Source organism: Sturnus vulgaris, chromosome Z (genome assembly GCF_052056855.1).
Source record: "Sturnus vulgaris isolate bStuVul1 chromosome Z, bStuVul1.hap1, whole genome shotgun sequence".
In the NCBI taxonomy this organism is placed as follows: domain Eukaryota; kingdom Metazoa; phylum Chordata; class Aves; order Passeriformes; family Sturnidae; genus Sturnus; species Sturnus vulgaris.
Genome location: NC_142283.1, coordinates 31,249,086 through 31,264,283, shown reverse-complemented (window position 1 = coordinate 31,264,283; position 15,198 = coordinate 31,249,086). Strand labels below are relative to the sequence as shown.

The window sequence follows — 15,198 nt, the reverse complement described above, 5'->3', positions numbered from 1 at the left end:
ATGTTGTTTCCTCCAACTAGGATAGTATGTGCCATGAAGTATCATCTCTCACACTGTCCTTTCTACACAATTTCAGGCAGTGATTGGTAAGTTCCACATGTGATGTTCCCATTGAGTACCAGGATCATTAAATGTACACATTTATCCCATTGTCTTCTTCCCAGGCAAGTGTGGGCAAGATAGGTCTGGGTGCCGAGGAGCTGCTGGTCCAGAATCTTTTAAATGGTCCCTTCCACACTTCAAGCCCTTTTTCTGCTGTCCACTTCTACTTTTGTGCTCATCATTGCCAAAGAAGAGGCACATCTGCCCCCACAGGTGGAAACAACTTTTCTTTGCTGTGGAGATGGACGTGCCCTCAGCCATCAGCCAGTCCTGTGTTCTGTTAAGGTGCTTACACCTCTGGGCTCTGGTTTTGTGCTGAAGTTTGGCTTCCAGACAACAGCTGGGACAGTTCCAGTGGCAACCAGTCTATGGGGAGAGCTGACAGAGTAGCATGGATAGCAGACAGGACCACTTGAGGAAGAGACCAGCCTTGGGACATGTTTATATGTGAGCTACTGAGTGGTTTCTAACAGCAAAATCACTTACTAAGAGGAAGTAAATGCCACAGGGCATATAACACCTAACAGGGCTCTGGGACACCACAGCCAAGTCCTTGGTGACAAGTACAAAACCCCAATTCTGAGCAGAAGACTAAAAAATTAGGGGAGGAGTGCCTTGCAGGAAACCCCAGCAGAGTGAGCATTGCTGCCATGGCTCATTGCAACAGACTGAAATGATGAACTGAGCCACACTCAGCACTCATCCACAAGCACTGGCAGAGTGTGTCCAGCCCGGTTCAGCCTGAAATCTGCTATGTGTGTAAGTAAGGCCTAGAGAGTCAAGTCTGCCTCTGGTTGGTGCTGATTCCTGCTTCAGGGGCTGCTGGTGGCAGCTCTTTGTGTCCACTCTGAGAGCTGTTCCCTGAGTTTGCCTGGCCCTATCTGGTGCAGGCAGCAGGCATTGCAGGACACTGGCAGCAGGGTGATATGGTGGCTAGTAGCAAGCCAGACTGCTCTCTACGAGAACCTGCCTAACCCATCAGGTTCTCAGTGCAAGCAAAAACTGACTTCAGAGCACAACACAGAGCCTGTAAGCAAGAGCTCCCAGACACCCAAAACCCCATAGTTGCCATCACCCCGTGACCTCCCTGACATCCTCTACACAGTGTACACCATTCCCAGTGAGCAGGGGACTGCAGGAACCTGGTCCACAGCTGCAATGGGTGGCCTCCTGATATTCCATCCATATCCTTCCATCCACTCCTTCCATAGCCATCCTGATATTCTCAGTCGGATGTTTCAGCTGGAACTCGAAGAGGTCTATGAAGCCAAATAACAATTCACCCTTTGTATCTCAGATCTCCCAGACAGTTAAGGCTGGTGCTCTTTAAAAAGCTCTTGTAAAATTTATGCCTCCATTGAAGAGAAAAATACTATCTCAATAATCCCTGTAGAGATTCACTGCTAAGAAGTGATACCTTTTCACCAAGAAAAGGAAATTATGGCTTGGGAGTACCATAAAGGTAAAGGACAAAGATGTACTCAAACAGGCCTGTGAAAGAAATAATTTTATAGCACAAAGGCCCAGAGCAAGTTGGAACACAAAGGTCAACTGGAGTGAGAACAACCAATGCTAAGTGTTCTGTGCCCCAGAACAAGGGATTGTAAAAGATATATCCTGTTGCTGTTATGAAAGTGCTGAGGGTTGTCAAGTAACTGCATATTTCTGGTCTATATGTATCACAATATTTTTTAAGCTGATGGAACTTTATGCCAGTTAGGTAAACAGAATTACCTGATTTCACAAAAACAAGAGATACAACACAGCCCTTGCATCCAGCACACAACTAACACAGTTAAAGCCTTTATCACCTAAAAATATTCACCCTGCACCTCTGCTTGAGGTTATGCACAATTTTCTTCCAGAAAAGACAACGTTTTCTTGAGAAGACCAAGACCTCATGGATACATTTTTAATATCAGGAATGGTACTGGGTGCTATTGCAATACTGCAACAGTTTTCTATTACAGACTAAATCCAGGTTAAGAGAGCAGTATATTGGATTTCTTAATTATCTATTTTAGTGACAGCTTGGATTCTCATGGGAACATTTCAGAAATTGGACAGGCCTTTCTTATCCACGACTGCAACACAATGGTGGGAGAGATTCTCCTTTGTTAATGCTCTGTCTTGTAATTCATATTCTGTGTTTGATAGGCTTCATTGTTGCTGTGTCCTCCCTTTGAACCAACTTTACAGGAAAATTATGAGGAAATATTAATTTCGTTTGTAAATTTTTAGACCTAAGCATACTATAGATCAAATAAAGGCAGTAACAGCCTTTATCAGTATAGTCCTCTTGAGCCCTTTGCAGCCTTCTGTAGATATGTGGCTGGCTCTCCTCATGACAGGTCACATAGAACTCCTCTTCGAGAAAGGGCCTATGAATACCATTCAAGGTAGTCCTTGCTTTTATGCAGGAATAACATGCTTTAATTTAATTTTTATACTCCTTTGGCTTACGGCAGCCAGAATCACAAAATCAGCCTCCTGTCTGAAAGATCACTAGGTGTATTTCACTTTTTTTTAACGAGAAAGTACTCACTTTTGATGAGAAGAGCATCACTCTGCACTCTAAATGCACCATCTTAGCATAGAGAGAATAAACTTCAGCCCTTCTCAGAATACTCTAACACATGGCAAGGCAATTAGCCATGCCTGCACCCCAGTCATCTCCTCAATATGATTTAGGAGAGAAGCAGTTATGCACCACTTGTTAGCACTGTGTGAGTTTCATCTCCAATGTTTACCTGTTTCATAGCCAGGTCTCCCACCATTATCCTTCCTCAATCTCAAATACTCATATCTATAATACTCATTTCTCCAAGCCAATAACTTTCTGTTGCCTGCTGATACTTTGTTACACTCCCATCACTGAGTGCAAATGATCTTTTGCTGATAGTTCGCCTCTTTTCCCATCATGCTGATCCCTTTCCACAATTTTTTGCATTTTTATCCTTGGCATTATTGTGTCTGTATGTTATGTTCCAAAAGAATGTGATTCTTATATTTAGAAATTCATTAATATTCAGGGTTTGTGCACTGTACAATGTGCTTATTAAATAATGAGCCCATAGCATGCAGAACTCCCACTTTCTCTCTTGCATTAGTTAGAGGTGGTTGTGGCAATCATTAGTAAATTAAATAAAATTTTGCTACATATTCACCACATTTGCTTTGAAGCCTGTACATGTTGTGTCATGAATGCATAACTAGCACAGGGAACACAGACCAGACTTCCACAGTCTCTCTTTGGGACTTTATGACACCTTTGACTATAAGCAAAATCTCACTTCTGTCCAGTCAGCAAGACATTCAATTGAATGAATGTCAAATGTAAGCACTTACAGGATGCAAGGCTTGTGTATAATTGTAACTATGATATTTAGCTGCTGCTTATAACAAATCAATTTAAATTGTAGGAGACAATACCAAATTCTGAAATTTAATTCAACTACTTAAAAACACTCTGTTTGCTATAAATTGAGTCTGGGAACAACATTTGCATGTATGGGTCACACTTATAAAAAGGGATAGACACAATTTTTAGCTCAATGCCTTGCTAAAGTTTTGACGGTGTATAACATCCAGTCGGTAACTGTTGATCTCTTTCTGTAAGCAGAAGAATTATTAGGTTCTGGTCATTTGGAATAAATTCCAGGCAGATTTTAGAAAGGATTGAATATGGATAGTGTACTGGGTTTTCATGGCAAGGTTTTGATGGCAAGATAGCATTGAGGACTACAGGGATGTTGATTTCTTTGAGAGGCTACTAGAAGCTACCCCTGTATCCAGTGGAGCCAATGTCAGCCTGCCCCAAGACAGACTTGCTGCTGGCCAAGGTCGAGCCCATCAGCGACACTGGTACCACTTCTGGGGTAAAAGAGAATAGAAAGGTAAAAATCCCCATCAACTTTAGCCAGAAGTGGAGAGAGAATATCTGACAGGATCAGCCCTTTGGACACCAAGTTCACTGCAGGGGGGAGAGGAAGTGCTGCAGATGCCAGTGTCAAAATTTCCTTGCAGCCCATGGTGAATGCCTCATTGAGACAGCTCATCTCCTCTGCAGCCCATGGAGATGCACGGGGATGCAGAGATCCACTTGCAGCCTATGGAGAACCCTACACTGGAGCAGGTGGATGCCTGAAGGAAGCTGCTGCCATGTGACAAACCCTCATTGGAGCAGGCTCCTGCCAGGACCTGTGGTCTTATGGAGAGATGAGCCCACACTGAAACAGAATTGCAGGCAGGATTTGTGACTTCGCAAAGGATCCCACCATGGATTGCTACAGCAGCTCATGAAGGACTGTGGAAACATCTCAAATAGGAAAGCTTCTTGTAGGACTGTGTTCTGTGAGAGGAACCCTATGCTGGCAGAGGAGAAGGGTGTGAGGATTCCTCCCAGTGAGGAGGAAGCACCATCAGAGACGTGAGGTGAACTGACCACAGCCCCCATTCCCTGTCTCATTGCCTTGCTGGGAGGGAGCAGGTAAAGACAATAAGGAGTAAAATTAAGCCTGGGATGAAGGGAGGGATGGGGGAGGATGGTGTTTTTAAGATCTAAGTTTAATTCCCATTATCCTACTCTGGTTTGATTGCTAATAAATTCAATTAATTTCCCCAAGATAAGTCTGTTTTACCCATGATGGTAATTGATAAGTGATCTCTGTTCTTATCTCAACACACAACCCTTTCATTATATTTTCTTTCCCTGTCCAGAACAGGACGTGAGTGACAAGAACACCTTTGGTACTCATGTGGCATCTGGCCAAGTTCAAAGCACCACAGAGAGAATCCATCAAATTATCTTGTAATGTATTATGATTGAATCAATGCAGGATCACTTTTGTTTACCTGAACAACCCTTTGGAGGTTCACTCATTACTGGTATCTCTTCTCATTGCTCAGCACTCCCCTACTTCATTACACAGAACTATAGTCACAAGTGGCATTTTACTTCTCTATCAATTTAGAATAATTCCTTGGTTTTAATGTTGTGAATGCACATACCTTAAGGTTCAGTAGTCACACTTTTTTGGCTAAAAGCACACCACTTTCTCAGCTTTCCCCACCAGGCAGCTACCCCTTATTTCATGCATAAAAACAGCACTGCCTGGTTGTATATGTAGCATTAAACATGTTGTTAAATTTGGATAGTTTTAAACAAAGAGTATTTTCACAGCTTCAGCTACTGAAATAGACACTGTTATTTGATCATTTCCCCTGAAAACAATGCTGCAGGCAGGCTGGTACATCTGTTTGGCTGTTCAATGAGTCTGGCTTCTTAAGAAGTTGTAGGGGATTTTAGATTCCCTGGACTGTGAAGCAAGGCCTCAGGCCACAACTACAGCAGGTCTTCATCAATCTGCATATCTGCACCATTCACCAGCCCCCCAGGCTCTGCTCCTGTGAGTCTGTAATGCACAGCATCCTTCTAAACACTTCCTGGCATCACTGCTTTTGGCAGAAGTCTGTCATGGGCTTGTGAACACTCAGATCATCATGCATATAAATTTCAAATGGCTCATGCCCCTGCTTTTCTAAAATATTGATGGCGAGTTTGGGGTTTTTTTGTTTGTTTTTTGGTCAGTTTGATTTCTGGAGGTTATTTTAATGACAGAAGGAATTAAAAACATGCTGCTTTTAAAAGGCTGACCCTCAGAATAAATTTATAGTGGACTCTAGGGAAGAATAAACCACAGAGTCACACAATCATCAAGCTTGGAAGAAACTGTTAAGATTATCTAGTCAACCATCAAACTAGTACCACCAAAATATTGCCTAAACCATGTGCCACATTCAGACATCTCCAGAGATGGTCACTCTACCATCTCCCAGGGCAACTGATTACAATATCTAACTACTCTTTCAGTGAAAAAATTAATTTCAAATATCTAATCTGAACCTTCCCCAGAGCAATCTTTGCCATTTTCTCACATCCTTCCACTTGAGAAGTAGAATTGAAGTGGCAGCAGATTCCAACTTCCGTCTCACTGCAACCTCTTTTCAGGTAGGTGTGGGGGCAGTGGGGTTCCTTCCATAAGTCTCCTTTTCTTCAGACTAAACAATTGCAGTTCTCTCAGCTGCTTCTCATAAGACTTGTGCTTCAAACTCTTCAACAGCTTTTTTGCCTTTCTCTGGAAACACTCCAGCCTCTCTTGGTCTTTTTTGAATTGAGGGGCTGGGAACTGGACACAGGACTCAAGGTGCTGCTTCACCAGTGCTGACACAGAAGGACAACCACTTCCCTTGCCCTGCTGGCCACAGTATTGTTGACACAGGCAAGGGCGCTATTGGCTTCTATCACCTGGGCACTCTCCTGGCTCGCCTGCCATTCCATCTTTCTTTCCGCATCATATGTAGTAAGTGTGGGACGTGGTCTTTGCACCAAGTATGGGAGTAACTAATTGAACTGGTTTTGTCTTCTTTCTGCAAGGACTTTGAGAATTTTTGTGGCTTTCTTCCAGTTGAGACCCTTATTTTCCTGTAAACAAGCAAATAGTAGATAGAGGCAGAAAAATAGTAGACATATGCCCAGTATAAGCATGATAGTTTATGAAATATATAATCAGATTTTTCCAGATCAGCCTAAAAATTAAAATTTAATCCAGAAGGAAAAGAAACCAGTAGCAACAAAACCATCTCCCATACTCCTGTATCCTGCGCAGATTACACCATAGGGTAGAGTGTTATCTGTTTATTACAGTACCCAGAGCAAGTGGGTTAACTCCAAGAGACCAAAACAAGACTGGAGAAGAATTCTGAATTTATCTCAGAGGCTTAAATCTAAAAATCTCTCTCTCTTTAGTTGTGTAATGTCTAAAAAGAATTCAACTACTTGATTAATTGCAATACCCACAGAAATGAGTTCCAAAAATCTAATCAGGTAAGATTATCTGGCATGGTTGCATGTGGCTTTTCCCAAGCAAGAAGATTATTTTTTTCAAAGAAATTTAACTGCAATGTAACTTTACTGTAAATAGGTTGAATCATGTCCCTTTTGTTTCTCAGCCTGTGAATTTTATAAATAAATGTAACTGTCATTTGTAACTGTTGTTTCTTTTGGATGTCATGAATCAATGCTTGCACTTTTACTTTCACCTTAATCCATTTTGTGCTGGATGTGATTTAAGGTTTCTGGATAGCAGCCCATCTATTTGGTACACAATATTATGAGCCTGCTATCTGGGTTTCCCAGCACACTACTCATCAGAGGACAGGAGAGACGAGTTTGATGGTAGGAAATGCCTGAACTCATGAGCAGTAGTGATGACTGCCATGACTCCTGGTGATGCTGAAGGCCCACTACCATGCAGTAAGGTACCAGGGTGCTGGGCTGATGCTAGAGCATTATTGGAAGATTATCAAAACCCTCTCCTTGTAATATGTTCATAGCTACTCATTTATCTTATCATAGCTCTGTAGGCCCAAAGAGATCAGAAAAGTAGGGAATTGCTGTAGAAATTTCACTGAAAGAAGGCGTTGCTACCACAGATCATCAAGTTAGGTATTATTGGAATGCAAGGCATTGATGGAAGTGAAGAGTGATAGGATGCCTCTGCCTACACAGTTCTGTTCCAGCATGTTGTGACATGCTATCTTCTATTTACAGTGTCTCTGATACCCACAGTTTGATTTTGGCAAGATCTAGCTGCAGGATGGGATTAAGATGGTTGAGACAAATTTTACAGAGCTAAACCACACAGTGCACTTTCCACTTACTCTTCTTTCTTTGGCCGATGGCCATTTTCACCTTGAAAGAATATCAGAAGGACATCCAAGTCCAAGTCCAAGTCTGACTGATTGGGCTGAAAAACAGTATAACTCCTGTCAAGAAATATTTTGCTGCTCACCCTTGTGCGCGCCTGTGAGTTCTCACTCTTGTACTCTCACATGAATAACTACAGCGTTTAATACGTACATGTATGCTGTTTTCTCCAACTTTACATTTATACATAGCCAATGTATTGGACAACATTTCAGAGAGGACTGAACAACTGTGGAAATGAGATAATCCAGAGATTACCACTTTTTGTAGTCTTTTTTTTAAGTTATAGTAATTTTGTGTTCTGTACTTTGAGTCCCATTTTCTACTCTTCTCTCAGCAAAGGAATTAACTTCATATTTATTCAGCAAAACAGTAATTCCATATTAGTTATTTGTTTAATTATGGTTCAATATAATAGCAATTCCTAATGCATAATCACATAAATATATTTGCCATGATGATTAATCTGATGTATCTTCTGAAGAAAAATATTTCATTTTGCCAGTCTACTGTGGACGTTTTCTCAGTGAAGAATTCACTGGCTGAGCCACTAATTCTCCCGCTTCACCCCACATACAATATTTTTATCAAGTCCAGTGCAGATAGAAAATTATACAGAGATTTTTTTAATGCAGTCATCATAAGAATTTACTGAAGACTACACCTAAAAATTGAGGGGAAAAAATATTTGAAAAATATTTTTTAATATTTTTTATTAAATTTTATTATTTTAAAAAATTTTAATATCAAGTAAAAATATTGGGCATTTTTCCCAATAATTCCAAAATTTAGTGATTATGAAAGGAGAAATCTTAATATTATATATATCTGTTGGAATATATCTGTTTTTTTTAATGAAAAATAGAACAAATATTTTTCTGAAAATAAAAGCTCTTTGAAAGCACAACAGTTATTTATATGATCAAAAGCCACTGTAGAGCAGACAGAAATATGTTTTGCAGTATGCCAAACAACTATTCCACTAAAATAAAACACATCTTAGAGTGCATGCATGATTACTTGCATTCTGGATAACCCAGCTGGAAAATTGCATCAGCCTTCTTAAGTTTCAACCCTGACTTACTTTCTTACAAGCCAAGTTTCTACAGCCTCTCATTTATCAATTATACAAGATTAACATTTTTAAATATCTTGGTTTAAAGTGTATTTTTTTTAATTACAAAACTCCAAATGGCCAAACCTTTTTTTCCTAAATCCTCAACAACAAACCCCAAAAATATATTAATTCCCTTAAACCACTTACGGCTATGGTGAACTATGAGGCCAATATATCTGAGATCATAATCAGAAATGTCAAAAGAGAGTTGTATTTGTAACTGAAATTTAGTTCTATTTTAGCATCTAACACAGCTGGATAAACACTTCATGTGATGGGTGAGCAACAACCTCAGGGTCAGGCAAAAAGAGTTACAGTGAATGGGGTGACTGGTGACCTGTCACTACAGGGGGTCCACAGGGCTCCATCCTCAGCCCTGTGCTCCTCAGCACCTTCATAAATAGCTTGGATAGTGAACTAGAAGGGATACTAAGCAACTCTGAAGACAATAGTAAATTGGGAGGAGCTGTCAACTGTCTCAAAGGCAGAGAGGCCCTGCAGAGACACCTGGACAAATTAGAGGGATGAGCAATCACCAACCATATGAAGTTTAACAAAGGCAAGTACCTGGATGGGGCAACTCTGGCTGTACAGATAGACTGGGGAATGAGACATTGGAAAGCAATGCCATGGGAAGGGATCCAAGTTGAACATGAGCCAGCAGTGTCCTGGCAGCCAGGAGGGCCAACCCTGTCCTGGGGTGCATCAGGCACAGCATCATAGCCAGGCAAGGGAGGGGATTGTCCTGCTCTGCTCTGAGCTGGGGCAGCCTCACCTCCACTGCTGGGGGCAGGTCTGGGTGCCAAAATGTAAGAAAGATAAAAATCACCACTAAAGGAAGGCTACAAAACTGGAGAAGGGTCTAGAGAGTAAGCTGAGGACTTTCATACACAATAGTATGAAATTATGCCAGAGCAGTTTTAGGCTGGCTAGCAGGAGAAGGTTTTTCACCCAGAAGGTGGTGAGGCATTGGAACACTGTCCACAGAGAAGTGGTCACAGCATCAAGCCTGACAGAGCTCAAGAAGTGTTTGGATGATGTTCGCAAGGTGTGATTTTAGGGACTGTGCAGTGCAGGGCCAGGAGCTGGACTCAATGATCTCTGTGGGTTCCTTCCAACACAGGATATTCTGTAATTCTATGATTCTGTGATCTGAAAGCTCAGGCTTATAAATGCATAGGCATAGATACAGTAATCAGTATTTTTCTGCATGAAATCATTTGAATATCACCAATATATTTTCCTGGGTTTGAATAATGTGTACCACTTTTTCCTATCCTGCAGTCCGATGATATTTATGTCTCTTCTATTGTATTTTTCAGGAATATAAACCACAAAAAAAGAAGAAGGTACTACTTAGTTAAGTAGTTAGTTTTCATCCCTCAGCAGGTGATAGGAAATTTTTCTATTTACTTAACAAGTAGTCCAGCTTTGTTGATCTCTGTGTAAAACATGTTTCTCTCCCACCCCCAAGTGGATCTCACCACCAGGAAAGAGTAAAAAATCAAATTGCCCACCATTAAATGTTAAATGATGCAGTTCTGCAATAAATAAAGCAAAAACCTGAATTCTTTAGACTCCACCTGTGGAGGGTCAGAGAGCCGTAACACTTCAACCTGGGAGTGGCAGATGAGGAGAAACAACCCCTGAGATCACGGTGAGAAGTGCCTTCCTCCCAAAGGCTTTTGCAGGCACATGTTAATTCCTTAAGTTCTATTGGTTATTTTAGCTATTGTCACCCCTGTTTACCCCGGTTCAGCCACCATTTACCATTGTCTTGGGATGACCTTACGATGCCTGTATCCCCAGTCGTCTGTTCTGTTGGTGTTGAATATTGAGTTCTGCAGCTTTAAGACTGGTTCCAGGAGTGAAGGGGAGAGAAGAGGTGCAGAGTTTGTTATCAGAGACTGCACCGGCTCCCCACATCCTTCACACAGACTGTGTTGTCTGCAGTGGACAGCGGGAGAGAGCTCTCCTTTGCTTTTGGTTGTTTTTTTTCTGGCTAGCTGAGGCAAAGTTCTCTGGATTTCTTTCCTTTTTCTTGGAATTGTTTGAACCTGCTGTAGACTGAAAACCCAGAGGAGCACAGGAGCTCACACCTGTGTCCCACCAGGCCTGGCCTGGGCTATGACATTTCCCAGGGCTGGAGGGACTGAGAACAGCCTGAGTGAGCCAGGCTGCAGCCACCGAAGGGACTCTGCTGAATCGGTCATCTCTTTGGAGCAGAGAGAGGTTTTGCTGTTTACCATTGTTCATTTTTGTGCTGGGATGTGCTTTGCCTGTTAAATAAACAGGTTTTTTTCCCCACTTCTCTCTGAGGAAATATTTTTTCCCCTAACCAACTGGGGGAGGGACTGCTTGAATCTATTTTCTAGAGGAACCCCATTCACAGGTTTCCTTCCAAATTTGCCCTAAACCAAGACAACCATATATGTACCTTCCCTGGAATGTTCTTCCCTCTCCCAATCCCCATTGGTCCTTGTTTGCTGCAGTGCTCCACCCCTGTTACCCCATTCCTTCTCTGCCCCGCCTCCGCACCACTGTCCCCTATTCCCATTGGCCCTTGACCCTCAGATCCACCACATTTAACCCTGTGCCCTTAACCCAGTTTTGTCTTTGTGCCTGGACCCTCTTTGAGATCTAATAAACCTTCTCTTGGATTTCCATGCAAAGACGTGTCCTTCGCCTTCTTCATTAACCAATTTATTTTAGCAAGCGTGCTTCAGGCTCCAAAAGTGCAGCTCACTGTCACCCACTGAAGCTGCACCCACCCTGGAGATTCACTCTCAAAGTAAGTATGTATTGGCACCTTACCCCATGACCGCCAATATACCAGTTTAGGCAGGATGCTGCCCACCTTTCATGTAAGATATGATTCTCTCAAATCACACTACAATCAGTGCAGCCAAAGGATGACAAGACTCTTAGGTACCTTCAAAAAGTATTTGCATGGTTGTCTGTTGCTTCCAAACCACCTGACACCAAGTCACTAGCAGTGATGGTATATCCCTTATGCTCCTATTTTTGCTGTCATTGAGTTGCTGTATGGATGCTGCCTCATAAAAGTTTTGTTCAATAACTCTAGTACTCTTCATAACACAGGCATGTAACAAACTGACTACAGCAGAGCTCTCACTCTCTTAGAGAGGTGCTCAGCACAGAACTGTTTGCCTTCACTTTGTCCCATGATTGTCGGGATAGATTGGGGTGGGGAATTACATTGGGAAAAACCTTTCCAATGTCTGTATAACTTAATGATTCCTTCTATGACCAGTTTCCTAAGGCTCCAGCATGAATACTGCCACCCTCCCTAGGGATCCAAGCTGAGCTTTCATCTTAGTCTTCCTCAAAATTAAATCATCTGGAGCCTAAAGAAGAAGCAAGCATGGTTGTCCATAAATAGCCTGAACCAAAAACTACAAAAGCAGCTAGTTGACTAGACACAAGATTAAGAGCAAAGGAATTAAAATGTTCTAAGAGCCAGAGAGAGAGAGAGACAAGGGCAGTGTTGAGAGGCGTTTTCCAGAAAATTGTCTAAGAAAGTCCTGACGCTAAGTCCTGTTTGAAGCTTTCCAGTTTCAGCTGGGGCCAACACACCACATTTTCAGTGACAAGTATTGTGTTGTCTATCATATAACAGGGCCATGAGACATAAAAATGAGTGTCCATGTTCCCATCAAGTGAGGGTCCTGAGTCACAGGTTTTTGCTTTCTGTATTTCATCTTAAGGCTACTTTTTAAGTTTGACCAGAAACCAGAACTTTCTAAGTGAGCTCTGCCCTCATAGTCTGTTTCAGTATCAACAAAGGAAAGCAGAAAACTCAGTCACAGGGCATGACATTAGCCAATACAAGATTTCAGGGGAATAGTCTCCCTAGAGCCACAAAGCTGCTGAAGTGCAGAAAAGATTGCCTAATGTGGGGAAAGGAAAAGCCATAGCTGTTTTTCTCTGGAAGAAATGGTTTCGACTCTTGTAAGTGTAGCAAAATTTGGATGACACCTGTCTTTGGTGTAAGTTCTAGCTCTAAATGTACCACTGATTTTCCATCTTATCCTATCACTTAAAATGGATAATTAAAAAATATCCAGAAACACAGTGACACAATCTAGTAATTTAAATTAGAATTGGGGTGATGACTTGGGTACACATCAGTTGCATTCACCCAGAATGGGACAGACTGTTCATTTGCCTAGGTCCCATCACACATGTGCCACAGAGCAGCTGGTAACCTCTTGTCTGTTCTTCCTCTTCTTAAGTGACTGCAGTGACAAGGAAGGAGCATCTGATGACCTTGAGGATTATGTCTCCTGAAAATGCCTTCCAGAGACATTCTGAATTTTTTTATCTGGTGCAGCTGAACAGTAGTTTGAGTGGTGTTGCTTCACTAAAAGAGCCCAATCTGAGAGGCAGACGTTGGAGGCTAATCACTGTAAATTAGCAATCTTCTAAAACCTCAGATACAATCTCTTCAAGCAGCAACTGAAGGCCTCATTCTGGTTGCAAATAAGAGTATTTGGTTGGTGGGACTTCTTCCAGTGTAACAGAGTAAGCCTCAGAAAGAAAAAAGTACATACCTGCTGAAAGAAGTGATAGGGTTTGGTGGACCATATGCACAGAGGCTACTCTGTACAGCTCCAGAGTGACAAAAATGTAGAACACTAATTTGTCCCCTAATGCAGACTGACAAAATGTAAGTCAATGAAAGGAATTCAGTAAAGAATAAGCACAATGTATTTCATAAATTTCAGACTGCTGTCCATCTTTCTCACAGCATACCATAGAAGAGGTGCAGAATTGTGGCTGATATAAATTCACAGAACTTCATCAAAAACAGTAGGGTTCCTCTAATTTAAATCAACTGAGGATTGTGTCTCAAATCATAACAGTCATAACAGCATGTTGTAAGCAAAGAGAAAATTGGTAGAGAAAATAACATTAAAAAAATTGGTGCTGTGATGATTTTCAGTGATAAACAACTTATCATAAATATTTAAAATCCATTATGATTTTTTATTTATTTTTAAATACAGTATGCTAATTATGTAATGCTAAAATCAGTAAGTTCTCTTATTTGCATAATTGCTGCCCTGCAGTTTGGTAAAAGTTTTTTTTCAAAATACTCACTAGCGATAGCTTGATTGTATGTTTAGTTGAGTTAAAAAAAAACATACAATAAAGAAACCTTCTAATGCAAAAATGCATTATAATAACTAACATAGATAAGAGGAAAAAAAATCGCAATCTGGTTGAAGCAGAGAAAAGCTTTCCATAAATTAAAAGTGTCTGCTGGGTGCTCTGAAAATAGTCTGAGCTAACATTGAGTGAGATGTTCTGAGTAGAATGAATAGTCTTGCAGTGATTAAAATATTAACTAGTGGTAACTGAAACTGGCAGCATTTCATTAAATGATTTTTCCTGGAGATGGGAACAATGGCATCAACTAACAAGAAAGAAGAATCTGGAAAAATAACTGATTCCTGCATATTTTCTTTCTGATTTATTTGCTAATTGGGTCCTCCTGCATAGTTAGACTCTGTCCCAGGTCTGTGCACATAGGACCCTCAAACTTCCGGGATTTTGAAGAGAGAAAGCTGGAAACACAAGTACCTAATAGGCAGCAGGGCAGCATCTGGTTAAGCACTGATATGTCATAGGCTTTACTGGAGCTTCATTGGTCCACAATCTCACACATACAGAAGAACTGCAAACCCAGGGGGAGAATTGAGTGAACAAATGAGTCTCACTCTGGTCACAGAGTCCCTAGTCCCATATTTCCAAGAGCCCTGGAGAAGCACAGGCACCAGGCCTTCTCTGCCAATGGAAACACATTATGTGCAAGACTACCAGAACCTAACATTTCCAGGCTCCCATTTCAACCCTGCTGAACACTTACTAGTTTAGAATGGTACAGAATATGGCTGAGAAGAAGTAGAAGCAATTATTTTAGCTGTTTATTCCAAAATATTTGTTTTTAAAATCTAGCTGAACACCTTTCCAGCTGCTCCTAACAGCAATGTGACGCATGAAGAAGCAGTTCTGAGTGGAAGTGCTGCTGCTCATCACACTGAAAGAACAGTAGAATATGAAAAGAGAGCTACACAAAATATCCTTCAGAGTAATTTTGTGGAAATTTTTCGTGAAAAGAGAAAAAGGCTGCTAGGCTGGAGGTCCTTGGCTGAAGCATGAGACTTCATTGAATAAACATGTAAAA

General features: G+C 41.3%; 1 long non-coding RNA gene across 2 annotated transcripts in view; it reads right to left on the bottom strand.

Annotated features, from left to right (window-relative positions):
- The window catches only part of LOC148219773 (uncharacterized), a 155,215-nt gene that overhangs the window by 28,277 nt on the left and 111,740 nt on the right, over positions 1-15,198 (bottom strand). The gene's annotated exons all lie outside the window — the stretch shown is intronic.